General features: G+C 49.6%; 1 protein-coding gene across 2 annotated transcripts in view; it reads left to right on the top strand.

Moving 5' to 3' along the window:
* LOC144791017 (cytochrome P450 2J2-like) overlaps positions 1 to 25,605 on the top strand; it is a 381,495-nt gene that overhangs the window by 171,815 nt on the left and 184,075 nt on the right. The window lies entirely within an intron of this gene.

Consider the following 25,605-nt stretch of genomic DNA (forward strand, 5'->3'; position numbering starts at 1 on the left):
GTAGCGCCCTGAAACAAACCTCAGCCTTTAACCCACCTCTAGTCCAATCCATCCATCTTTGAGCCACCATTTGCCAAAGTAGGGTTTATTTGCCTTGCAGAAGTTACAGGCGGTTATTGACCAGGATGCTTTGCCTCACGTAATGCATTCTGGGACTTGTAGTGCACCATTTATTACCGTTTCATATGCAGATATGAGCTCAAAGAAAATGATGCCTGTTGATGTCCCCCGGGGCCACTTGGCACCCACTCTGGTGCGGTTTTCATTGAAGTTCTGGTGTGTTTTATGCCGGTCTATCTTTGTTACCAGTGTTCTCGCTTGATCTCTATTTAGTAGGTGGGTGGTTGGTAGTTCAGGTCACTCTGTTGTAAAAGGCTGCATGTTACGGTTGTATTGCTGCATCTGCAACCTAAGTTATGTTTGTTAAGGAAGCTTGCTCTCTAACTTTTCTTGCATTGCAACTGCTTTTGTTGTTCATGCAGGTGTGAGCTGGAAGGTTGCAGTTCTGTGGGGCAAGTGTTCTGTGTGAGCAAAGTGGGCAGCGCTGCTGGCCCCCTACATGCACTGTGTGCGAGGGAAGTGTGCAGTGCTGCTGGCCCCCTACATGCACTGTGTTTGCAAGTGGAGCGTGCAGTGCTTCTGGCCCAACATGCACTGTGTGCGAGGGAAGTGTGCAGTGCTGCTGGCCTTACCTGCACTGTGTTTGCAAGTGGAGCGTGCAGTGCTTCTGGCCCAACATGCACTGTGTGCCAGGGAAGTGTGCACTGCTGCTGGCCTTACCTGCACTGTGTGCGAGGGAAGTGTGCATCGCTGCAGGCCCGACCTGCACTTTGTGCGAGGGAAGTGTGCAGGGCTGCAGGCCTGACCTGCACTGTGTGCGAGGAAAGTGTGCATCGCTGCAGGCCCGACCTGCACTGTGTGCGAGGAAAGTGTGCATCGCTGCAGGCCCGACCTGCACTGTGTGCGAGGGAAGCGTGCACTGCTGCTGGCCTTACCTGCACTGTGTGTGAGGGAAGTGTGCATCGCTGCAGGCCTTACCTGCACTGTGTGCGAGGGAAGTGTGCATCGCTGCAGGCCCGACCTGCACTGTATGCGAGGGAAGTGTGCAGGGCTGCAGGCCTTACCTGCACTGTGTGCGAGGGAAGTGTGCATCGCTGCAGGCCCGACCTGCACTGTATGCGAGGGAAGTGTGCAGGGCTGCAGGCCCGACCTGCACTGTGTGCGAGGAAAGTGTGCAGCGCTGCAGGCCCGACCTGCACTGTTTGCGAGGGGAAGTGTGCAGGGCTGCAGGCCCGACCTGCACTGTGTGCCAGGAAAGTGTGCAGTGCTGCTGGCCTTACCTGCACTGTGTGTGCAAGTGGAGCGTGCAGTGCTGCTGGCCCTACCTGCACTGTATGCGAGGGAAGTGTGCAGTGCTGCTGGCCTTATATGCACTGTGTGCGAGGGAAGTGTGCAGGGCTGCAGGCCCGACCTGCACTGTGTGCCAGGAAAGTGTGCAGTGCTGCTGGCTTTACCTGCACTGTATGTGTGAGGGAAGCGTGCAGTGCTGCTGGCCCGACCTGCACTGTGTGCGAGGGAAGTGTGCAACGCTGCAGGCCCGACCTGCACTGTGTGCAAGGGAAGTGTGCAGGGCTGCAGGCCCGACCTGCACTGTGTGCAAGGGAAGTGTGCAGTGCTGCTGTCCCTACCTGCACTGTGTGCGAGGGCAGTGTGCAGTGCTGCTGTCCCTACCTGCACTGTGTGCGAGGGAAGCGTGCACTGCTGCTGGCCTTACCTGCACTGTGTGTGCGAGGGAAGTGTGCAGTGCTGCTGTCCCTACCTGCACTGTGTGCGAGGGAAGTGTGCATTGCTGCAGGCCCGACCTGCACTGTGTGCGAGGGAAGTGTGCAGGGCTGCAGGCCCGACTTGCACTGTGTGCGAGGGAAGTGTGCAGGGCTGCAGGCCCGACTTGCACTGTGTGCCAGGGAAGTGTGCAGTGCTGCTGGCCTTACCTGCACTGTGTGTGCAAGTGGAGCGTGCAGTGCTGCTGGCCCTACCTGCACTGTGTGCGAGGGAAGTGTGTAACGCTGCAGGCCCGACCTGCACTGTGTGCGAGTGAAGTGTGCATCGCTGCAGTCCCGACCTGCACTGTGTGTGAGGGAAGTGTGCATCGCTGCAGGCCCGACCTGCACTGTGTGCGAGGAAAGTGTGCAGCGCTGCTGTTCCTACCTGCACTGTGTGCGAGGGCAGTGTGCAGTGCTGCTGTCCCTACCTGCACTGTGTGCGAGGGCAGTGTGCAGTGCTGCTGTCCCTACCTGCACTGTGTGCGAGGGCAGTGTGCAGTGCTGCTGTCCCTACCTGCACTGTGTGCGAGGGAAGTGTGCAGTGCTGCTGTCCCGACCTGCACTGTGTGCGAGGGAAGTGTGCAGTGCTGCTGGCCCTACATGCACTGTGTGCGAGGGAAGTGTGCAGTGCTAATGGCCTTATGTGCACTGTGTGCGAGGGAAGTGTGCAGGGGTGCAGGCCCGACCTGCACTGTGTGCGAGGGAAGAGTGCAGTGCTGCTGGCCTTACCTGCACTGTGTGCGAGGGAAGTGTGCAGCGCTGCAGGCCCGACCTGCACTGTGTGCGAGGGAAGTGTGCAGTGCTGCTGGCCCTACATGCACTGTGTGCGAGGGAAGTGTGCAGTGCTAATGGCCTTATGTGCACTGTGTGCAAGGGAAGTGTGCAGCGCTGCAGGCCCGACCTGCACTGTGTGCGAGGGAAGAGTGCAGTGCTGCTGGCCCTACATGCACTGTGTGCGAGGGAAGTGTGCAGTGCTAATGGCCTTATGTGCACTGTGTGCGAGGGAAGTGTGCAGCGCTGCAGGCCCGACCTGCACTGTGTGCGAGGGAAGTGTGCAGCGCTGCTGGCCCTACATGCACTGTGTGCGAGGGAAGAGTGCAGTGCTAATGGCCTTATGTGCACTGTGTTATGTTATGTTAGTGGAGAGGTGTGGCTCACTGGTTAGAGGCGGCAGACCTGTAAGCAGAGAACGGCCCGGGACCAGGGTTCAATTCCCGACGCGGCAGGGTCTTGGACTCGATAATTCTCGCCTCAGTGCCTACTCTAACCAGGGAACACACTCGGTAACTCTGGGCATTAAGATTGCCTCATCTCTACAACGGCCCCCCACAGACGCCAGGGATGCCTGGTTTCACCCTGGAGATACCCAGAAAGGGACCATCTCACAGGGAAAACCAGGACGGGTTCCCCAGCGGTCTACAGCGCCAGGACACTCGGGTAGAGTAACAGTGCGCTTTACAAGTATCCCACATTTACATTTACATTTATGTTATGTTAAAAGTGTTTGTAACGCGCGCGTACACCAATTGGTTTCATGGCGCTCAGGACAGGTCAGTGGGGGGAGGGCACTGGGGTGAGAGGCTAGTCATAGGCAAGGCGAAAGAGGTGGGTTTTCAGAAGTTTGCGGAAGGTGGTGTAGTCCGGGGCGAGGCGGATGGGGAGAGGAAAGGAGTTCCAAGTGGAAGGGGCAAGAAAAGAAAAACAGGCACCGCCGTGTTTCTTGCGTTTGAACCTGGGGGTGGTGAGGAGGTTTTGGGCAGATGACCTTAAGAGTCGTGACGGGACATGAGGGTGGAGGCGGAGGGAGATGAAAGCAGGAGCAAGAGTAGACAAAGTCTTGGAAACAGTGCAGCCCATTTTAAAAATGCAACGGTACGCTACCGGGAGCCAGTGAAGTTTTTCCAACAGAGGTGTAACGTGTTGGTATTTCGGCTGTTGGAAGACTAGTCTGGCAGCCTGGTTTTGTACTAGTTGAAGCCGATGAAGGTGGTATGCAGGGATCCCCACGTACAGACAGTTGGCATAATCGATACGTGAGGTGACCAGGGCCATAATAACTAGAATGAGAGCCTCCGGGGAGAGATATCTTCGGATTTTCCCAATTCTCCGAAGATGGTAAAAACAGGCCGAGGTAACAGCGTTGATTTGGGGCCTCATTGAGAGGTCGCGGGACAAGGGGCGGGGCCAAGGGCCGAAGGCCAAAAATTGGAGCTCCAGGAATTCAGGGGTCCCTCGATCAATACCAGCTCAGTCTTGCTAGGATTAAGTTTCAACTGGCTGAAATTCATCCACTCATAAATGGTAAGCATTATGGTTTGGAAATTGAAACAAGAAGAGGGAGAGGGATCGATGGGGAAAATGAGTTGTAGATCATCTGCATAGTTGAAAACAGTAACAGGGGAGTGACGGAGAGAGACAAGAAGAGGCTGCATATATAAGTTGAATAGGAGGGGGGACAGGGCAGAGCCCTGGGGGACACCGCAGGAAAGTGAAACAGAGGGGGCAGAGAGTGTGTGCGAGGGAAGTGTGCAGCGCTGCAGGCCCGACCTGCACTGTGTGCGAGGGAAGTGTGCAGTGCTGCTGGCCCTACATGCACTGTGTGCGAGGGAAGTGTGCAGCGCTGCTGGCCTTACATGCACTGTGTGCGAGGGCAGTGTGCAGGGCTGCAGGCCCGACCTGCACTGTGTGCGAGGGAAGTGTGCAGCGCTGCAGGCCCGACCTGCACTGTGTGCGAGGGAAGTGTGCAGTGCTGCTGGCCCTACATGCACTGTGTGCGAGGGAAGTGTGCAGCGCTGCTGGCCTTACATGCACTGTGTGCGAGGGCAGTGTGCAGGGCTGCAGGCCCGACCTGCACTGTGTGCGAGGGAAGTGTGCAGCGCTGCAGGCCCGACCTGCACTGTGTGCGAGGGAAGTGTGCAGTGCTGCTGGCCCTACATGCACTGTGTGCGAGGGCAGTGTGCAGGGCTGCAGGCCTGACCTGCACTGTGTGCGAGGGAAGGGTGCAGCGCTGCAGGCCCGACCTGCACTGTGTGCGAGGGAAGTGTGCAGTGCTGCTGGCCCTACATGCACTGTGTGCGAGGGAAGTGTGCAGTGCTGCTGTCCCGACCTGCACTGTGTGCGGGGGAAGTGTGCAGTGCTGCTGGCCCTACATGCACTGTGTGCGAGGGAAGTGTGCAGCGCTGGCCTTACATGCACTGTGTGCGAGGGAAGTGTGCATCGCTGCTGTCCCGACCTGCACTGTGTGCGGGGGAAGTGTGCAGTGCTGCTGGCCCTACATGCACTGTGTGCGAGGGAAGTGTGCAGCGCTGGCCTTACATGCACTGTGTGCAAGGGCAGTGTGCAGCGCTGCTGTCCCGACCTGCACTGTGTGCGGGGGAAGTGTGCAGCGCTGGCCTTACATGCACTGTGTGCAAGGGCAGTGTGCAGCGCTGGCCTTACATGCACTGTGTGCGAGGGAAGTGTGCAGCGCTGCTGGCCCTACCTGCACTGTGTGTGAGGGAAGTGTGCAGTGCTAAGGGCCTTATGTGCACTGTGTGCGAGGGAAGCGTGCACGTGTGTGTAAGGCGCGTGCATGGCTGCGCTCATGCTTTACTCCTGCCACGGACGTGTGGTACAACGGGTGGTCTGTGGCTGCTCCACCTGTTATAAATGTCTGTCTTGTAACATAAATTCTGTTTTCAGGAAAAGGAATAACTACTTTTGTTGATCGTTCTACCCAACACATAAAACAAACTGCATTTGTGAATGATCATTTGCAAAATACACAAAGCAGACTTCCATTTCCTCCTACAATGGTGCCATGGTGTACACACAGTTCCTGCTTTCACGACTTTATTTCAGGTTGTCTGTATGTTGTCACAAGGTGTCCAGCCCCTTAACCTCTGCCTCCTTCCCCATTTGTTTAGATTTAGTAGATTTAATGCTCTTCTGAAGGTCTGGACTTTTGTAGGTCGAGCCTACCAGATTACACAGGCTGTGTGATGGCAAATGACCTATTACAAGAATCTATATGGTTTTACAGAGATTACCAGGGGTTACATTTATTGTCACTGTCAGTTGCTTACTTCTTCTTAGATGGCTTTCTTTGACCCAATTCGTCCGCCTTGTATTTGACCCCCCCCCCCCCTTCCCCGTTTCTTCTTTGCACGGGTAGAAAGACATATAGAATGGTGCTTGCATCTGGAATTGCCTTTTGTTAAATGTATAAGTTGCACTTCCAGGTTTCGGTGGCAGTCGTCTGTCTCTGTCCTTTGTTGTTTTGATCGCATCCCTGGTTTGTCTGGTGGTTGATGGGTTGTTCGTGGTGGGTCTGGTTCTTGGCTCTAGTGACAGCCCCCCCCCCCCTCGGCTGCTTTGTAGTGCTTTGAAGTGTGCGTTTCCTCAGTTTACACCAGGCCCCCCGCGGAGCGTCTGCCTCTTGCCCTGGAGTTGTTTTTGTCCTGAGACTGACCCCCCCCCCCCCCCCCCCCCCCGCCCCATCTCACCTCTCCGAGAGCCCTTTGACCCTCTACCTGGCGCCCACCCCCTCCCCGGCCTCGTTGTACGGTTCACACCTTGGTGCTTTCACACTTGAAGTCACCCCAGCTCGCATTTCCAGAGAGTGTCCCGGGGCTCCATGACACCCCAAGATGAGGAGGAGGAAGAGAGGGGGGGACGGGGAGACGGATACGGTGGGAAGTGAGAGGGAAGGAAGAGAGGGAGATAGAGAGAAGTAAGAGTGTGGAAAGAGACAGACAAGTTGGAAGAGTAATGAAAACGACGGAGCAAGTGGGAGGGAGGGAATGGGGGACAGAGAGGAAGAAAGAGTTGTTGGCAGCTCGGGACACTGCGAGGGGAGAGGGCAGGGGGGACGGCTGTAGGTGTGGAGGAGAGATGGATGGAGAACCCGGCGCGGGGCGGGGGGGGGGTGCAGCAAAAAACAACGGAGAGAGAGCCAGCAAAAGACAGAGAGAGCCAGGAAAAGAGACAGAGAGAGCCAGGAAAAGAGAGAGAGAGAAAAGAGAGGGAGAGAGGGAGGAAGAGTAAGCCAGGAAAAGAGAGAGAGGAAGGGAGAGAGAGACGGGAAAAGAGGGAGAGAGAAAAGAGAGTGAGAGCCAAGAAAAGAGAGAGGGGGGAGAACATAGAGGGAGAGAGAGAGAGCCAGGAAAAGAAAGAGAGAGAGAGAGACGGGAAAATAGAGGGAGAGAAAAGAGAGTGAGAGCCAAGAAAAGAGAGAGGGGGGGGAGAACATAGAGGGAGAGAGAGAGAGCCAGGAAAAGAAAGAGAGAGAGAGAGACGGGAAAATAGAGGGAGAGAAAAGAGAGTGAGAGCCAAGAAAAGAGAGAGGGGGGGGAGAACATAGAGGGAGAGAGAGAGAGCCAGGAAAAGAAAGAGAGAGAGAGAGACGGGAAAATAGAGGGAGAGAAAAGAGAGTGAGAGCCAAGAAAAGAGAGAGGGGGGGAGAACATAGAGGGAGAGAGAGAGAGCCAGGAAAAGAAAGAGAGAGAGAGAGACGGGAAAATAGAGGGAGAGAAAAGAGAGTGAGAGCCAAGAAAAGAGAGAGGGGGGAGAACATAGAGGGAGAGAGAGAGAGCCAGGAAAAGAAAGAGAGAGAGAGAGACGGGAAAATAGAGGGAGAGAAAAGAGAGTGAGAGCCAAGAAAAGAGAGAGGGGGGGGGGAGAACATAGAGGGAGAGAGAGAGAGCCAGGAAAAGAAAAGAGAGAGAGAGAGAGACGGGAAAATAGAGGGAGAGAAAAGAGAGTGAGAGCCAAGAAAAGAGAGAGGGGGGGAGAACATAGAGGGAGAGAGAGAGAGCCAGGAAAAGAAAGAGAGAGAGAGAGACGGGAAAATAGAGGGAGAGAAAAGAGAGTGAGAGCCAAGAAAAGAGAGAGGGGGGGAGAACATAGAGGGAGAGAGAGAGAGCCAGGAAAAGAAAGAGAGAGAGAGAGACGGGAAAATAGAGGGAGAGAAAAGAGAGTGAGAGCCAGGAAAAGAGAGAGAGAGAGAGAGAGAAAAGAGCGTGGGAGAGAGACAGAGAGGGAGATAGAGATATGTAAGAGAGAACCGGTGGGCAAAGAGAGACTGAGAAGAAGGGAGAGAGGAAGGAAGAAGAGAGAGAGAGAGCGCCGAGGCGATGGCCCACAAAGGGAACGAGGACACTGCGAGGGGAGAGGGCTGGAGTGCCAGGCGCCGAGTACAGCAAAGAGCAGTGGAGAGCGTGCCAGGAAGGGAGAGAGAGAGAGAGAGAGAGAGAGAGAGAGAGAGAGAGAGAGAGAGAGAGAGAGAGAGAGAGAGAGAGAGAGAGAGAGAGAGAGAGAGAGAGAGAGAGGTGGGTTAGTGGCTGACTTCCTGTTGCAAGCCTGCGCTGCTCCCAGTTCTGACAGGTGGAAAAAGAATCGTCTAATTAAGGAGAACCCCTTTATTTCCCTGTACATTGGACCGTATATAAAGTAAATGTTTCCAGCCCCGCAGATCTGCTTTGCGGACCCCTCTGCCACCCAACTATCGCAGTTTCCCGGTTACTGGGATTAGTGCCAAAGGACCTTGGTGACAGGTTTATGTCATCTGACCTCTGCGTGACCTCGCGAAGCGTGCTGGTCCGCGTGCGTCCAGCTCCCTGCTCCCATGACCTCAAGAACACGTGTGTGCTTCCAGCGGAACATACAAAGAGAGCACACTGCGAGGAGGGGACAGAAGGCAGAGAGAGCACCATGGAGGGAAGAGAAGAGAGAGAGAGAGAACCATGGAGGGGAGAGAAGAGAGAGAGAGAGAACCATGGAGGGGAGAGAAGGGAGGGAGAGCACCATGGAGAGAGAGCACAATGGAGGGGAGAGAGAGAGAGCACCATGGAGGGAAGAGAAGGGAGAGAGAGGACCATGGAGGAGAGAGAAGAGAGAGAGCACCATCGAGGGAAGAGAAGGGAGAGAGAGAGAAGCATGGAGGGCAGAGAAGGGAGAGAGCACCATGGAGGGAAGAGAAGGGAGAGAGAGGACCATGGAGGGGAGAGAAGGGAGGGAGAGCACCATGGAGAGAGAGCACAATGGAGGGGAGAGAGAGAGAGCACCATGGAGGGAAGAGAAGGGAGAGAGAGGACCATGGAGGAGAGAGAAGAGAGAGAGCACCATGGAGGGAAGAGAAGGGAGAGAGAGAGAAGCATGGAGGGCAGAGAAGGGAGAGAGCACCATGGAGGGAAGAGAAGGGAGAGAGAGGACCATGGAGGGGAGAGAAGAGAGAGAGAGAGCACCATGGAGGGCAGAGAAGGCAGAGAGAGCACCATGGAGGGCAGAGAAGGGAGAGAGAGAACCATGGAGGGGAGAGAAGGGAGAGAGAGAGAACCATGGAGGGCAGAGAAGAGAGAGAGCGCCATGGAGGGAAGAGAAGGGAGGGAGAGGACCATGGAGGAGAGAGAAGAGAGAGAGCACCATGGAGGGAAGAGAAGGGAGAGAGAGAGAAGCATGGAGGGCAGAGAAGGGAGAGAGCACCATGGAGGGAAGAGAAGGGAGAGAGAGCACCATAGAGGGGAGAGAAGGGAGAGAGAGACAACCATGGAGGGCAGAGAAGAGAGAGAGCACCATGGAGGGAAGAGAAGAGAGAGAGAGAGCACCATGGAGGGGAGAGAAGAGAGAGCACCATGGAGGGGAGAGAAGAGAGAGCACCATGGAGGGGAGAGAAGAGAGAGAGAGCACCATGGAGGGGAGAGAAGAGGGAGCGAGTGCCATGGAAGGGAGCGAGAGCACCACAGAGGGCAGAGAAGGGAGAGAGAGCACCGTGGAGGGGAGAGAAGGGTGAGAGAGCACAATGGAGGGGAGAGAAGGGAGAGAGAGCACCATAGAGGGCAGAGAAGGGAGAGCGAGCACCATGGAGGGGAGAGAAGAGAGAGAGAGCACCATGGAGGGGAGAGAGAGCACCATAGAGGGCAGAGAAGGGAGAGAGAGCACCATAGAGGGCAGAGAAGGGAGAGAGAGCACCATGGAGGGGAGAGAAGAGAGAGAGAGAACATTGGAGGGCAGAGATGGAGAGAGTGAGAGCACCATGGAAGGGAGAGAGAGCACCAACGGGGGGCAATGTAAGGAGAGAGCACCATGGAGGGCAGAAAATGGAGAGAGCGCACAATGGAGGGCAGAGAAGGGAGAGAGCACCAGGGAGGATAGAGAAGAGAGAGAGAGCATCATGGAGAGCAGAGAAGGGAGAGAGAGAGAACCATGGAGGGCAGAGAAGGGAGAGAGAGAGCACCACGGAGGGCAGAAAAAGGAGAGAGAGCACCATGGAGGGCAGAGAAGGGAGAGAGAAAGCACCATGGAGGGCAGAAAAAGGAGAGAGAGCACCAGGGAGGGAAGAGAAGGGAGAGAGAAAGCACCATGGAGGGCAGAAAAAGGAGAGAGAGCACCAGGGAGGGTAGCGAAGAGAGAGAGAGCATCATGGAGAGCAGAGAAGGGAGAGAGAGAGAACCATGGAGGGCAGAGAAGGGAGAGAGAGCACCTTGGAGGACAGAGAAGAGAGAGAGAGAGCACCATGGAGGGTAGGGAAGCGAGAGAGAGCACCATGGAGGACAGAGAAGAGAGAGAGAGCACCATGGAGGGGAGAGAAAGCACCATAGAGGGCAGAGAAGGGAGAGAGAGCACCCTGCATGGAGAGCCGAGCAGTGGTGTAACAAAATGTAAGGGGCCCCCTGCAAAGTTCATAAAGGGGGCCCCATGCTCTGGACCCAGTCAGGAGCTTTAAGGACAGGGACCGCACCGCCCGTGCACAGTGCCGGAGGGGGTATGGTGGAGGTAGCCCCCCCCCCCCCCCCCGGCATCACGGGGGCTATTGTTACACACCAAGGATTTAAGTGGTTTGTGGGAAAGTTGATGGTGTGACCACATATTATAAGGAGTAATGTACTCCCTGGAGCACATAATACAGATGGTGGAAGTCACTCTGGAGTTCCATAACCTTATAAATTAACTTGGCCTTCAGCTTTATTCCTCTGTATGGTCACAGAGGTCCTTAGTGAGTTGCGATATCCTTAAAAGGTACAGCAGGGGGTACTTTATCCCCCTGCCCCCACCAGTTTAACTGTGGCCTAATGTGTTGTCCCCCTACAATTCGCTTCTAAGGATGCTACATATAGTTCCACCAGTGGTATTCTAGACGATGCACACACTAAAAAACACACAGAGAAAATAGTGCAGATGTATGTTAAAGTCCACGCAGGCATGGGTCATTGCTGATTTGGGTAACACATTTAAAATACTTGTAATTGAATTAACTTTTCAATTTACCTGCATGGAATTAAATATATTATGTCCCCGCACAACACCTCCCCTTAAATAATCCATAATTAGAAAGCACAAACATATCACCCCGTGAGGATTTCAAGGCGCTGGGGGCTGTCAGGGAGATGAAATGAGCTATTGCCCAAGTTACATGATGCGGAACTGAGTTGCCCCCGCGCTGGGGATCAAACTGTGAGCCCTACGCTCCGGAGTCAGCTGCTCTGACTGCTGCGCCACACCTCTCTCTCCTTGGTTGATTGCATGTGCAGAGAGGACACCATGCCTGCATTTAACTATTTTATAAATCCTATCCCTGTCCCCTTGCAGGAGACATTTAACAAAACAAGATCGCTGTCCAAGGCACAACTGTGTTATCATTGAGAAACAAAGCTGGTGTTGTAGGAGAGCCTTTTGGGGCAGGGGGTGCTCTTCCTTAGCTCTCACCCACCACAATCACTCATATGCACTCACCCCTTCACCCCCTTCACCATTCATACAGCATTCTAGCTATATTTTGTCCCTCCACTGTCCCAAAGCAGAGTCCTGGTTATGTTTCTTGGGTTGCACACATCCTCTTCCTAGGGTTGCCACCTAACTGGTTTTATATGGGCATGAGCGCTATTTTAATGGCCCAGCCCGTACAACAAGTCGAAAAATCAGGTTGGTGTTTTTTTCTCCTTATTAGTTCATACTTTAAACAGGTGATGTAAGAAGAAAACACTTTAAATGTGTTGTACAGCTAGCTGCCCGGGTGACCCCTAATTGACAGAGACAAACACAGAATCGCCATTCTCAAATGAATAATGGTGATTTCTTATAAAGTGCTATTTCAGAATCATCCTGGGGCCTTTGCAGAATGTCAAAGTGTGAACACATGGCCATAAAATGTCTCTTGGAAAGGTAGCAACCTTACCTCTGGCCAGGGTCGGATTGGGATCACAATTTGGCCCAGGCACTGACGAAAAAAGTGGCCCACATTTAAGGGGCGTGGCTCGCATTTAAGGGGCGTGGCCCACATTTAAGGGGCGTGGCCGACATTCAAGGGGCGTGCCCTTTCGTAATACCAGTCGGCAGCCCCTGCTCCCAACTGGTAATACGGTGCTTCTGTCATTGCATCCAGATATATAAAACAAGTAACATTACACCTACAAGCAGCCAGGACTATTGGCTTTGTTAATGGTTGTTAGTTGCATAAGAAAAATCAAACACCATTTGCACAGACAAGGATTGAAAGTGGGAGGATACTGCTCTTGTGCAGGACACAGGACCAAGGTGACAATGGCCTACATGCTGAACAACTAAAAAAAACAGCAAGGCCCCTTTCTGTCACAAAATTATTCGAGCCCTCCAGCACAGGAGCACCTGAAAAGCAGTGAAGCCCCTGCTATTACTAGCCTACTTAGCCCTCCCCAAACCCTCAGCTGAGGAGCACATAAACAGAGGTAAGGCCCCTGCAATTAGTAAATTAATCAGCCCTCCAGGCCTCAGGGCAATGCCCTGGCAGGGGAGCACAAAACACAGCTGCTGGGTCATCCATGGTAGCCAGGTAGCCAGGGGGAGGCTGAAGTGAAGATGGTGCGAGTTCCAAACATTACCTGGCCCCCACAGTGAGACCCATTCTTCCTTGCCCACTATGCCCTGAATGTGAAGGGCTGTGGGTGAGGTGTTAAGACTAACACTGTTTCTGGGCTGCGTGGGCCCCAGGGGGCCCGAGGTGAAAATGGCTCTAAGGCCTGAGCAACACCTGGCCCCCAGGGAGGCCGATTCTTGCAAACAATCACCCCTCCCCAGCCCAGCCTCAGCGTGATTGCTTGGCAGGGAAGGGGTGAAGGAGAGGCCACAACTGATGATTGCTGTACGGCCCCACAGCGAGGCTGCTTTCATTTCTCTGTCTCTGTCTCTGTGCCCTCTTTGGGCAGGTTTTTTTCTCCCCTCTGGCAAATGGGGAAAAACGGCCCACAGAGGGCAAAGACACCGGCCCTTCGGCCGATGCCCGAATGCCCGCATTGCCAAACCGCCCCTGCCTCTGGCCCAATACATTCTGTGCAGCCTCTGCCTCATTCAGACAAGCGGTGCCCTATTGAAGACCCTTTCTAAGGGGGGTGGGGTTGGTTATCTGCTCTTGCAGGGGCCTGTCAGGCTCCGAGGGAAAACGAAACAAAAGTTATTATGTTTCTCTTCACCTCTGAGTCAGCCCGGTCAGCTCAGAGCAGCTCAAAGCAGGCTGCAAACCGCACCTGCTTTACAATAGACACACACTGGACAGACAAGTGGAGGGGCCCTTTATATATAGAAAAGTGCCCGGCCCCCGCCACCCCCACGCGTGGGGGGGGGGTATCCTTACGCCACTGTGGTAGAGAAGAGAGAGAGAGCACCATGGACGGAAGAGAGAGCACCATGGAGGGGAGAGAGAGCACCATGGAGGTGAGAGAGAGCACCTTGGAGAGAAGAGAGAGTGAGCACCATGGAGGGCAGAGGAGAGTGAGCACCATGGCGGGCAGAGAAGAGAGAGAGAGCACCATGGAGGGAAGAGAAGGGAGAGAGAGCACCATGGAGGGAAGAGAGAGCACCATGGAGGGGAGAGAAGAGAGAGAGAGCACCATGGAGGGAAGAGAAGGAAGAGAGAGCACCATGCACGAAGGGGACAAAAGGAAGGGGAGAGCACCCTACCCTGAGGCCAGGCTAACTGTGCCCTCGCATCCCTGGGACTTATTGACCTTCTTCTTGCTCCCCTGTCAGCCATCAAGTCTACCACACAGGGCTGGTGTCAGTCTGCTGGGGTTAGTGTGCCGGTGTCGGTGTGCTGGTGTCAGTGAGCTGGTTTCAGTGTGCTGGTGTCAGTGTTCTGGTGTCAGTGTTCTGGTGTCAGTGTGATGGTTATTATTAATTCACAACAGGGTTTCTTATGGAGAATTAACACCATCCATGGTACCACTCCAACATATATTTCTCACAAAAGGTAACCAGATGGTTATTCAAAGAAAAAGAATTGTGCACCAAATGAACTAAAACAAGACAAAGGGTATTTGCTTTTTAAAGACGAGAACCCTCACTCACCCATAGGGTGACATGCTTCATCATTGGGTCCCCTCTTACACACAGTGCCTACAACTCTCCCTTAGAAGAAGAGTGTGAGGTGTTATCTACGCCAATGTGATGTGTGAGTGAGGGGCAGAGGGCTAAATAATATGTGTGTATTAAAACCACCTAATATGGGGAAAATAACTTTATTCAATATCCCCAATGGATGGAATTTAAAAACAGTGTAAGAATAGGGATATGGATGTATCCTATCTGACTAGGTCATATCCCTAACCGTCAGTGAGCCGGTGCCAGGGAGCCGGTGTCAGTGAGCTGGTGTCAGTGAGCTGGTGTCAGTGAGCTGTGTCAGTGAGCCTGTGATAGTGAGCTGGAGTCAGTGTGCTGGTGTCAGTGAGCCTGTGACAGTGAGCCTGTGACAGTGAGCCGGTGTCAGTGAGCTGGTGTCAGTGTGCCGGTGTGTGTGTGCTGGTGTCAGAGTGCCGGTGTCAGTGAGCCAGTGTCAGTATGCCGGTGTTAGTGAGCCTGTGATAGTGAGCCGGTGTCAGTGAGCCGGTGTCAGTGAGCTGGAGTCAGTGTGCTGATGTCAGTGAGCTGGTGTTAGTCTGATGGTGTCAGTGCCCTGGTGTCAGTGAGCTGGTGTCAGTGCGCAGGGGTCAGTGAACTGGTGTCAGTGAGCGGTAGCTATTGTTACACAATTTAATGCTAATAAATTAACAAGCCTCAGAAGGCCAACTCAAGACCAAAATCTACCGATCACTGCAGATGTCAGCAAAGAGATAATATATCTGAGCCATCTGGCCGGTAAGGCAGTAAACTGGCCCTCATTACGAGTCGGCCAGTTTTAAGTGTGATATTTACTGCACCTGATGAATGACAATATTGTAGGATATGTTTTTGTTAGACCCTCTCCCCTCTGCATGGGGCAACACCTGGTGACCCACCTCCCTCGGCATCCCTCCCACCCCCACTGATCACGCCAGAAACCTCTGCATCGTACTCGACTCCTCCCCCTCCATGACCCGACAGGTCAACGATGTTGCCTCCAGCTGCTTCAACAACCACTACATCCTCCGAAAGACCTTCAAATGGACCCCCCCCCCAAATCAAGAAAGACCATCACCCATGCACTCATAACCAGCAGACTTAACTACGGAAATGCCCTCTACGCCGGGATCAACAAGTCTCTACTCCGCAAGCTCCAGTCTGTACAGAACACTGTACCCAAACACGTACTCGGCATCCCTCGACATGAACACATCACCCAACACCTCCGGAACCTCCACTGGCTCCCCTGAGAAGACAGTTACTTTCAAGACACTCACCCCTGCCTACACATGTCTACATAACACCGGACCCCAATACCACAACAAAAGAATCTCCTTCCACCTACCCAAGAGAAACCTCCGATCCAGCAACCTTGCCGAAATCTCACACATCTGCAGAGCCAGAACAGGTGGAAGAGCCTTCTCCTATATCGTGGCCAAGGCTTAGAATGGGCTCCCTATCAACATCAGACACTCACCCTCCCTGACCATCTTCAGGAAGACACTCAAGACCTGGCTCTTCGACTGAACGGAGTTGCTTACCCCTCCCCCCCAGCGCCTTGAGACCCTCATGGGTGAGTAGTGCGCTTACACTTCTCTTGATTGACTGATTGATAGATAACACCTATTACAAGCTTTACTAAAATGTGCAATACAATGTGGTTACTGTACATCTCATAATTTAATGGATCACTCTTGGTGAAGGCCTTAGTGTGTTATGGGGTGAGAGCTCAACCTCGCGTTGGATAGTTTTTCCGGTTGGGTGGTGAATATTCATTGTACTTTGATGATGTTATCGTTCAAGTTTTACAGCACAAAGGAACACCAGCTGTGGTGTCCCCAGTGTGTCATGGGTCCTAGACCATGAGAGGAAATGGGCTCCCTGGCTGCGGTTTGAACTGTGAAATACAGCAATAATCAGGATTCAATGGCCCCCTGTTAGAAGCGGTGTTTTCTGGTTGGTTGTGACGATGACCCTGCCCGGCAGAATCTACCGCCCCGTCAAGGACAGGTGATTACACTCGATGTATACTCTGTGCTCACGGTTGGGTAGCTCGGCATTTAGCAATCAGGCTTACCACAGAGGCAACGTGTAATGCATTGGCACAGCACTAACTCACAATAAATATACTGAGTGTCACAAAAGAGACTTCACACGTGATGTATGTAAATAAAGATTGTATTCAACACATGTATATAATCATTTCAACAGGAACATCATGTACTTTTGGGAATAAATCACACCTGGAAATATTACTGGTAGTACTAGGCCCACCTGTGTTGTGATAATATCAAGAATATGCACACTGGGGAAAATTCTAATCTAGACCCCCACCCAGCTCATAGCACCCTTATGCGGTGTAACACGCCATATACCCCAGGCACACGCCAACAGTCCTTACAATTCAATCCCACACAGTTATAGGGGGCACCCTGGGTCACAACGATATCAGAAACATGCACATTCAGGAAATGTAGCCACTTTTTTGAGGCAACGATAGCCGGGGCCACACGTGTAAAACCAGTGTCAAATGTAAGGTGCTTTTGGTATAAAATCGTGAAAATGGGGGTGTTTACCTAAGCCTCTATTGTGAATTAAACAATGAATGTATACTGAGGATAAACAAAAATTTATTAGTCTATCCTGACATTAGATTCTGTCAATTTCTTTCAACTGAATCTTCTGATTCTTTCGTATGTAGACAAGACAAAAATCGTCATCAACTTCATGTATTGCCATATAATAACACATTGCACAAATAGAAAACCAATCATAAATATTTACAGTGAAATAAACACATTAGTGAACATATAATTCAATGGACAATTACAGTGTGCTCACAATTTCGCTAAAACATGGAACTATTACTCATTATTGAAGTCTCAGTAATCAATACAAGACCAACAATTTGAAGACAATCTTGGAAAATGTATCTACCCGATACAATATCAATCCGCTTATATACAAGTCAGAAGGATGTGAGCTAATTAATATACATGAATCGCTGGCATTGAATGTCATTGAAGGGAAAATGCCGACGCGTTTCGAGTCCTGTTCTATAATTCAAAGGACTCTCATCAGGGCGGTATGAGTCTGGTCCATGGGAACTATTTACAAAACAAAAAGAACAAAGGGGAATTTTTAGCTAAAGAGTCCTCGATCCATTAACTATTTACAATAATTGCATCATGGTGCAGCGTACCTTGTTTTTTCATGTCCAAGGCTGCACTTGTTGTAGAATGTGGTCGCTGCCGTGGGTGCAAGCTGCAATAGAGTGAGTTTTTTAGGGGATTGTACTACAAACTGGTGCTCGGTTAGGCGGAGAGGGGGAACACAATTCTTTACCTTTAGTCGTTTTGCTCGGGCGGCGTTTCTGCCGTCGTGCTGGAATTTGATCTCTTGTTTGGGATCACATTTCTGTAAAAATATGGACATGCATTGCAGGTGTTGTTTGTTTTTAGGTCGATTGTAAGTTTATGGTGAGTTAGAAACTTACTTGTGTGTCGCCCCAGAGAGCGCGGAATTAACTGCCGCTGCTTTGACTCAAATGGGGTTTGTTCTGTGGAGACATAAAATCGATACAGGGACGTGTGAAGGTCACTTCACGATTCTTGCAAGAAAAAGAAGATGCCTGAATGTACCCTTTCTGTGTTAAAGCCTACCTTGGTTTAGCACAGTTGGAAGCGTATCTCATTTGCACACGGACGCGGAGTCAATCTGCTTGCGATGGTCGCGATCGTCTCAGCGAGTTTGAAAGACGGTCATGTGATGTTCATGTGACCTATCACAACATGTGGGGCCAGAAAGACCTGAGGTGTCTTATGGGATTAGTAGTTATGCCAGGCTGGTGTTATTATGTAAGGTTCTCACGCTCTGTTGATTTCACTTAAGCAGTTGAGACCTTTGTTCACACTGTCGAATTTCATGATAAGATAAGCCTCTTTTTGAAGTAGAGCTGTTTCCACATTAGTATAATGTTTTGGGTCAATCCAAAACAATGTAGTCCATTTGAAATCATTTTCACTATGATTACTGTTCACGAAGTGTTCCACCATTGGTGCAGTCAGGACTTTTTTCTTTATTCGTGAACGGTGTTGTGTGATCCTGATATTGACGGCCTGAGTTGTCTTCCCAATGTACACTCTATTGCACGTGCACACCACAGCGTAGACCACATTCTTGGTTCTACAATTTGTAAATACATCATGTTTCCATGTCACACCATCATGGGAAAAAACATTTCCTTCCAATGTCGCTGCACAAGAAACGCAATTGCCACATTTGCGATGCCCACATATCGGTTTTAAATTCCACTGTGCTATAAGATCACTTTTCTGCTTTGGAATATAGCTGTCTGCTTTTATTAGCTGTTTTTTTTTTTTAGCTGAGTTTTATATAGCGCGAACTAGACCCGAACTGAATCAGGTATCAGAGCGCTTTACATATTTTCCAGTTACGTTACATGAGGACACACTTTCATTTAACATTACTGCAATGAGACACCAGACCCTTCATGTGTGATGCATGAGTCGTGTACACAGGGTTTGACGGTCACCTTTGGTTTTGTCTTCCATGTTTTCTCTTTAAGAGACATTTGAAGTTACACGTCCATTAGAACCTTTTAAACTCAGATCGCAAAGCAGCTGGTTTGCAATTTACCAAAACTTGCACAAGCCTGAGGAAAGATATTTGAAAATCTACACTGATGTCTATCAAATTTCAGCAAGAAACTTTAACATAATTTCTGAATTTAATCCAAAAACAACCAACACCATTGATTAGTTTCAACATTCTAATGTTTAGAGAGGAAGCCATCCTAAATACCGTGACTATCCGACTTCCTCATAAAGCTACTTCTCATCCTGTGTGTTGTGATGCCAAAGTCTTGCTCAGTCCCATATCTCAGGCACATGTTAATTCAACCTCTATGAGGTGATGTGAGGCACTCCAGCCCCATCTTATGTTATGTTACGTTGCGTTACATTACCTTATGTTGCGTTACATTAATATGTTGCCTTACATTACCTTATGTTGTGTTGTGTTATTTTATGGTATCCCCATTTTATCACCTTTTATAATTAGTTTAAAAATGGTTGAATTCCTAGTACACCATGGACACCAAGACTGACAGTTCTGCATTAAATTATATTTACAGAAGTTGTCCTATGCTTGTGTTTTTCGCATGGCGAAAATTGGTTTTTGAAACGGGGGTTCTAAAGTTTCCAACAAATGCCAATTGTTAAGAATGATGCGCTTGAATTGGTTTGTATGCTGACCGAAGGTCGTCACACAGACCAATTTGTCAAGCTCTTCCTTCCTTTTCACTTGTAAAAGAGTCTCCCTAGGGATAAATCTGGCTCTTTTTTTGGAGTGAGTGAGCAATTTTTTTGGGTAACCCCTTTTCGCCATTTCGCTGCAGAATGATGTAGCATGTGTCTCAAAATCCGACGTATTTGTGCAATTACGCCTTATCCTTAACAATTGCCCATAGGGCAAATTTTCTTTTAGGCATTGTGGATGTGAGCTCGTGTAGTGCAGAATAGTATTTCTGTCTGTTTCTTTTTTGTGTATAGTTGTAGATAGCGTTCCATCGCAAGTGCCTACTGTGACGTCTAGGAAAGTAATTTTTTGTTGGCTGGAGTTCAATGTGAATTTTATATCATTGTGCCGAGAGTTTAACCATGCATGGAACTGGTCGAGCTCGGTCTGGCTCCCCTGCCACAGGAGCCAGACGTCGTCGATGTATCGTAACCATTGATTTATGTGGCCAAAAAATGGATTGTTGTTATATATGAATCTTTCTTCATATTGGGCCATGTAAAGCACTGCCAGCTCCGGCGCATAAGGACAGCCCATGGCTGTCCCTTTGATTTGTATGAAGAAATCATTTTCGAATTTGAAATAATTACTCCGTAAGGTAATTTCTGCCAGTGACACAATGAATGAAGTAGGTACCTGGTGGGGTCTGTCACGCTGGTCAAGATATACTTCTATAACCTCTAGTGCCTCATCTTGAGGAATTTGGGTATATAGTGAGGCGACATCAAGTGTGACCATCAGTTGCGTTTCTTTGTCAAATGTTTGCCCCTCTACTTTGGTGATGAAATCCGTCGTGTCTCGGAGATACGACTTCACCTGCACTATGAAAGGTTTTAAAAAGAACTCAATGTACCCGAGACACGACGGATTTCATCACCAAAGTAGAGGGGCAAACATTTGACAAAGAAACGCAACTGATGGTCACACTTGATGTCGCCTCACTATATACCCAAATTCCTCAAGATGAGGCACTAGAGGTTATAGAAGTATATCTTGACCAGCGTGACAGACCCCACCAGGTACCTACTTCATTCATTGTGTCACTGGCAGAAATTACCTTACGGAGTAATTATTTCAAATTCGAAAATGATTTCTTCATACAAATCAAAGGGACAGCCATGGGCTGTCCTTATGCGCCGGAGCTGGCAGTGCTTTACATGGCCCAATATGAAGAAAGATTCATATATAACAACAATCCATTTTTTGGCCACATAAATCAATGGTTACGATACATCGACGACGTCTGGCTCCTGTGGCAGGGGAGCCAGACCGAGCTCGACCAGTTCCATGCATGGTTAAACTCTCGGCACAATGATATAAAATTCACATTGAACTCCAGCCAACAAAAAATTACTTTCCTAGACGTCACAGTAGGCACTTGCGATGGAATGCTATCTACAACTATACACAAAAAAGAAACAGACAGAAATACTATTCTGCACTACACGAGCTCACATCCACAATGCCTAAAAGAAAATTTGCCCTATGGGCAATTGTTAAGGATAAGGCGTAATTGCACAAATACGTCGGATTTTGAGACACATGCTACATCATTCTGCAGCGAAATGGCGAAAAGGGGTTACCCAAAAAAATTGCTCACTCACTCCAAAAAAAGAGCCAGATTTATCCCTAGGGAGACTCTTTTACAAGTGAAAAGGAAGGAAGAGCTTGACAAATTGGTCTGTGTGACGACCTTCGGTCAGCATACAAACCAATTCAAGCGCATCATTCTTAACAATTGGCATTTGTTGGAAACTTTAGAACCCCCGTTTCAAAAACCAATTTTCGCCATGCGGAAAAACACAAGCATAGGACAACAGCTAATAAAAGCAGACAGCTATATTCCAAAGCAGAAAAGTGATCTTATAGCACAGTGGAATTTAAAACCGATATGTGGGCATCGCAAATGTGGCAATTGCGTTTCTTGTGCAGCGACATTGGAAGGAAATGTTTTTTCCCATGATGGTGTGACATGGAAACATGATGTATTTACAAATTGTAGAACCAAGAATGTGGTCTACGCTGTGGTGTGCACGTGCAATAGAGTGTACATTGGGAAGACAACTCAGGCCGTCAATATCAGGATCACACAACACCGTTCACGAATAAAGAAAAAAGTCCTGACTGCTCCAATGGTGGAACACTTCATGAACAGTAATCATAGTGAAAATGATTTCAAATGGACTACATTGTTTTGGATTGACCCAAAACATTATACTAATGTGGAAACAGCTCTACTTCAAAAAGAGGCTTATCTTATCATGAAATTCGACAGTGTGAACAAAGGTCTCAACTGCTTAAGTGAAATCAACAGAGCGTGAGAACCCTACATAATAACACCAGCCTGGCATAACTACTAATCCCATAAGACACCACTCAGGTCTTTCTGGCCCCACACGTTGTGATAGGTCACATGAACATCACATGACCGTCTTTCAAACTCGCTGAGACGATCGCGATCATCGCAAGCAGATTGACTCCGCGTCCGTGTGCAAATGAGATACGCTTCCAACTGTGCTAAACCAAGGTAGGCTTTAACACAGAAAGGGTAGCTTCAGGCTTCTTCTTTTCCTTGCAAAAATCGTGAAGTGACCTTCACACGTCCCTGTATCGATTTTATGTCTCCACAGAACAAACCCCATTTGAGTCAAAGCAGCGGCAGTTAATTCCGCGCTCTCTGGGGCGACACACAAGTAAGTTTCTAACTCACCATAAACTTACAATCGACCTAAAAACAAACAACACCTGCAATGCATGTCCATATTTTTACAGAAATGTGATCCCAAACAAGAGATCAAATTCCAGCACGACGGCAGAAACGCCGCCCGAGCAAAACGACTAAAGGTAAAGAATTGTGTTCCCCCTCCCCGCCTAACCGAGTACCAGTTCGTAGTACAATCCCCTAAAAAACTCACTCTATTGCAGCTTGCACCCACGGCAGCGACCACATTCTACAACAAGTGCAGCCTTGGACATGAAAAAACAAGGTGCGCTGCACCATGATGCAATTATTGTAAATAGCTAATGGATCGAGGACTCTTTAGCTAAAAATTCCCCTTTGTTCTTTTTGTTTTGTAAATAGTTCCCATGGACCAGACTCATACCGCCCTGATGAGAGTCCTTTGAATTATAGAACAGGACTCGAAACGCGTCGGCATTTTCCCTTCAATGACATTCAATGCCAGCGATTCATGTATATTAATTAGCTCACATCCTTCTGACTTGTATATAAGCGGATTGATATTGTATCGGGTAGATACATTTTCCAAGATTGTCTTCAAATTGTTGGTCTTGTATTGATTACTGAGACTTCAATAATGAGTAATAGTTCCATGTTTTAGCGAAATTGTGAGCACACTGTAATTGTCCATTGAATTATATGTTCACTAATGTGTTTATTTCACTGTAAATATTTATGATTGGTTTTCTATTTGTGCAATGTGTTATTATATGGCAATACATGAAGTTGATGACGATTTTTGTCTTGTCTACATACGAAAGAATCAGAAGATTCAGTTGAAAGAAATTGACAGAATCTAATGTCAGGATAGACTAATACATTTTTGTTTATCCTCAGTATACATTCATTGTTTAATTCACAATAGAGGCTTAGGTAAACCCCCCCATTTTCACAGTTCATTGAGGCCCGACCTACCCTCTTTCCCAGTGGGCCCAACCCCTGTTTTTCTCATTCTTTGGTATAAAATCAACATAGAAAACAACATTGCCAGCCAATGTTGTGAAACACCTGCAGTGCACATAGTGTCACTCCCATACACTCATACTCAATCCACACCGATATGCGGTGTCACTGATACCTGCCTAGGCCGTACGGAAGGTTCTTGCACTCATACGCACTCAGCATCCTAATGCGGTGCTCTGATACTCAATTGATAACACTCTGCAGACTCTGCAGCCCAAACCTCCCTCCACCGTCCAGTTCACTCTAGTTGTCCTAAAACCCCGGATAGAAGAGCCCCAGGTCACACTTACTCTGGTTCTTGAGAGCAGGTGGAGAAAGTAACAATTTTAATTAAAAGGTAGACGTAAACAATGGGGGTTTGGCCTCCACTCAGGAAGTTCACCCTCAGGTTTCAAAACACAAGGGAGTCACACAGTTTCTAGACCTGCTTCCGAACTGTCTTGGAATAGTTCCTCCAGCCCAGTCAATCTCTCCCACTACTACCTGGCGCCACAATGTTTTCGGGAGGGGTCAGGTGAGGAGAGGCCAGTTGGTCCGCCGTGGTGAGGGTCAGGAAGGGAGCAAAGATGAATGGGCAATAATGCAGGGGAGCTTCTCGGATGCAGAAGGCACCCTGTTAGGTACACATTGATCATGGTCGTACCCAGGCAGTCCGGGCACAAGGTCTGGTGCACGTTGATATGGGTTGCACTGTATACTTTAGGGCACACACACAACCTCCCGGGAAACGAGGCACAGTGAACTTTGCACTTTGACATGGGCTGCACCAGGCAATTCCAGTTCTCTTCCAGGGGATCCTCATCAATAGTCATAAGCACATGAATATTCCCGCCAATGTGCGGGACCCCGGAAAACATATATCATATATATGTAGCTCTACATATATGTATAAATACTCTAAATATTCTCTTGCTTCAAAAAGGACCTGAAACTCCTTCTCCTTAAACAATACTTTACCGACCAAGTCAACCAACCTAGGCAACAATAACCTAATGGACTCCCCCCTCACTTGGACCTCCGAGGATGGTGTTATCTGACTGTTTCAACCACCTGCGTCTTTCTCCCCTCACTGTACACATAATTATTATGTCTTTGCTTATATCTTTATGCATCCTCATGTCCTGCGATGTTATGCAATTTTCTTTTACTTTGTGTATGTAAAGCGCTCTGATACCCACGGGTCTAGCTAGCGCTATATAAAACTTTATAAATAAATAAATAAATAAGTAATTAAAATATATAAAAACACCCAATGCAGACCTCTCTGGAAAAAGCTGAACAATGCTGCAATAGAATACTTTGCACATAAATACATTCCAATAAAGCAGGGAGAAAGAAAACCTTTGAAAACTACTTTAGTATACAGTAGAAAAGGTAATCCTGCAAGGAAAATGAAAGCATTGTCAGCACATAGGCTGCATTGTAGAACACACCATAGAGTAGAAAGCCAACTCATATAGATAGTAACAGAAAAACTGGCACGTGCCTTTAAGGCAGCCATGACCCCTAGCTCCCATCATGCCTCAGGGGTGACAGTTAGGTCAGTTGTTCTTTCCGGCTCCTTCTGACAGGACCCTGGTCTCTACAGCTCTACTTCTTTCTGATTGGTTGTCAGAAATACTTCACTTTTTGAGGTTCAACCTCTTTACTTTGACGTTTTGTCAGTGTTGAAGTATTTTTCTACTGTTTTTGGAGGGTTTTTGGCATTATTTTCCATTCAGAAATGCCTTCCCTATTTGATGCTTGCCCTTCCTGTGGCAAAAAGAAGGCAAAACAGACTCTCATTCAGTCTGTATTTTATGTTTGCCTTCAGACCATGATTCTCATACCTGCCAGCATTGTAAACTCCTGTCCAAAAGTACTTTAAAGGACAGAGAAAGGATTCACCTCTATGGCCTTGCAGAGAGAACAAGATCATCCTCTAGAGGCAGGTCACCGCTGGGAAAGAAGAAAGAAACATCGGCGTCGGGCTCGGCGCCTCAAATCCCTTCTTCACCGACGAAAACAGCGACAAAAAGACAATCGGCAGCGGGCTCGCCGTCGAGAGATCTGTCGTCGCCGAGGATCCCTTGTATGTCGAGACCTCCGCCGTCGTCAACCGGGCGACGATCGGCATCGAGGCAACGATCTCCCTTGGTGCGGGCTCGCACAACGTCGAGAGATAGGTCTCCGTCGTCGCCGTCGAGGCGGCGTTCGATGTCTTGACATGCTCCGTCGTCGCAGGGTCACCGGTGATCGTCGTCGAAGCGTAGAACTCCGTTGACGTCAACATGGCGATTGTCGACGTCGAGTCAGGCTCCGCCGTCGCAGGACCATCAGCGACCGGCGTCGAAGCATACTTCTCCGTCGACGTCGTCCAAAAGGCGCTCGACGTCGAGACAAGTACCATCCCCTCCGTCGGCGTCAAGTTGACGTCCAGGTCCAGATCCCCTTTGA

Source organism: Lissotriton helveticus, chromosome 11, assembly GCF_964261635.1.
Source record: "Lissotriton helveticus chromosome 11, aLisHel1.1, whole genome shotgun sequence".
NCBI lineage: Eukaryota > Metazoa > Chordata > Amphibia > Caudata > Salamandridae > Lissotriton > Lissotriton helveticus.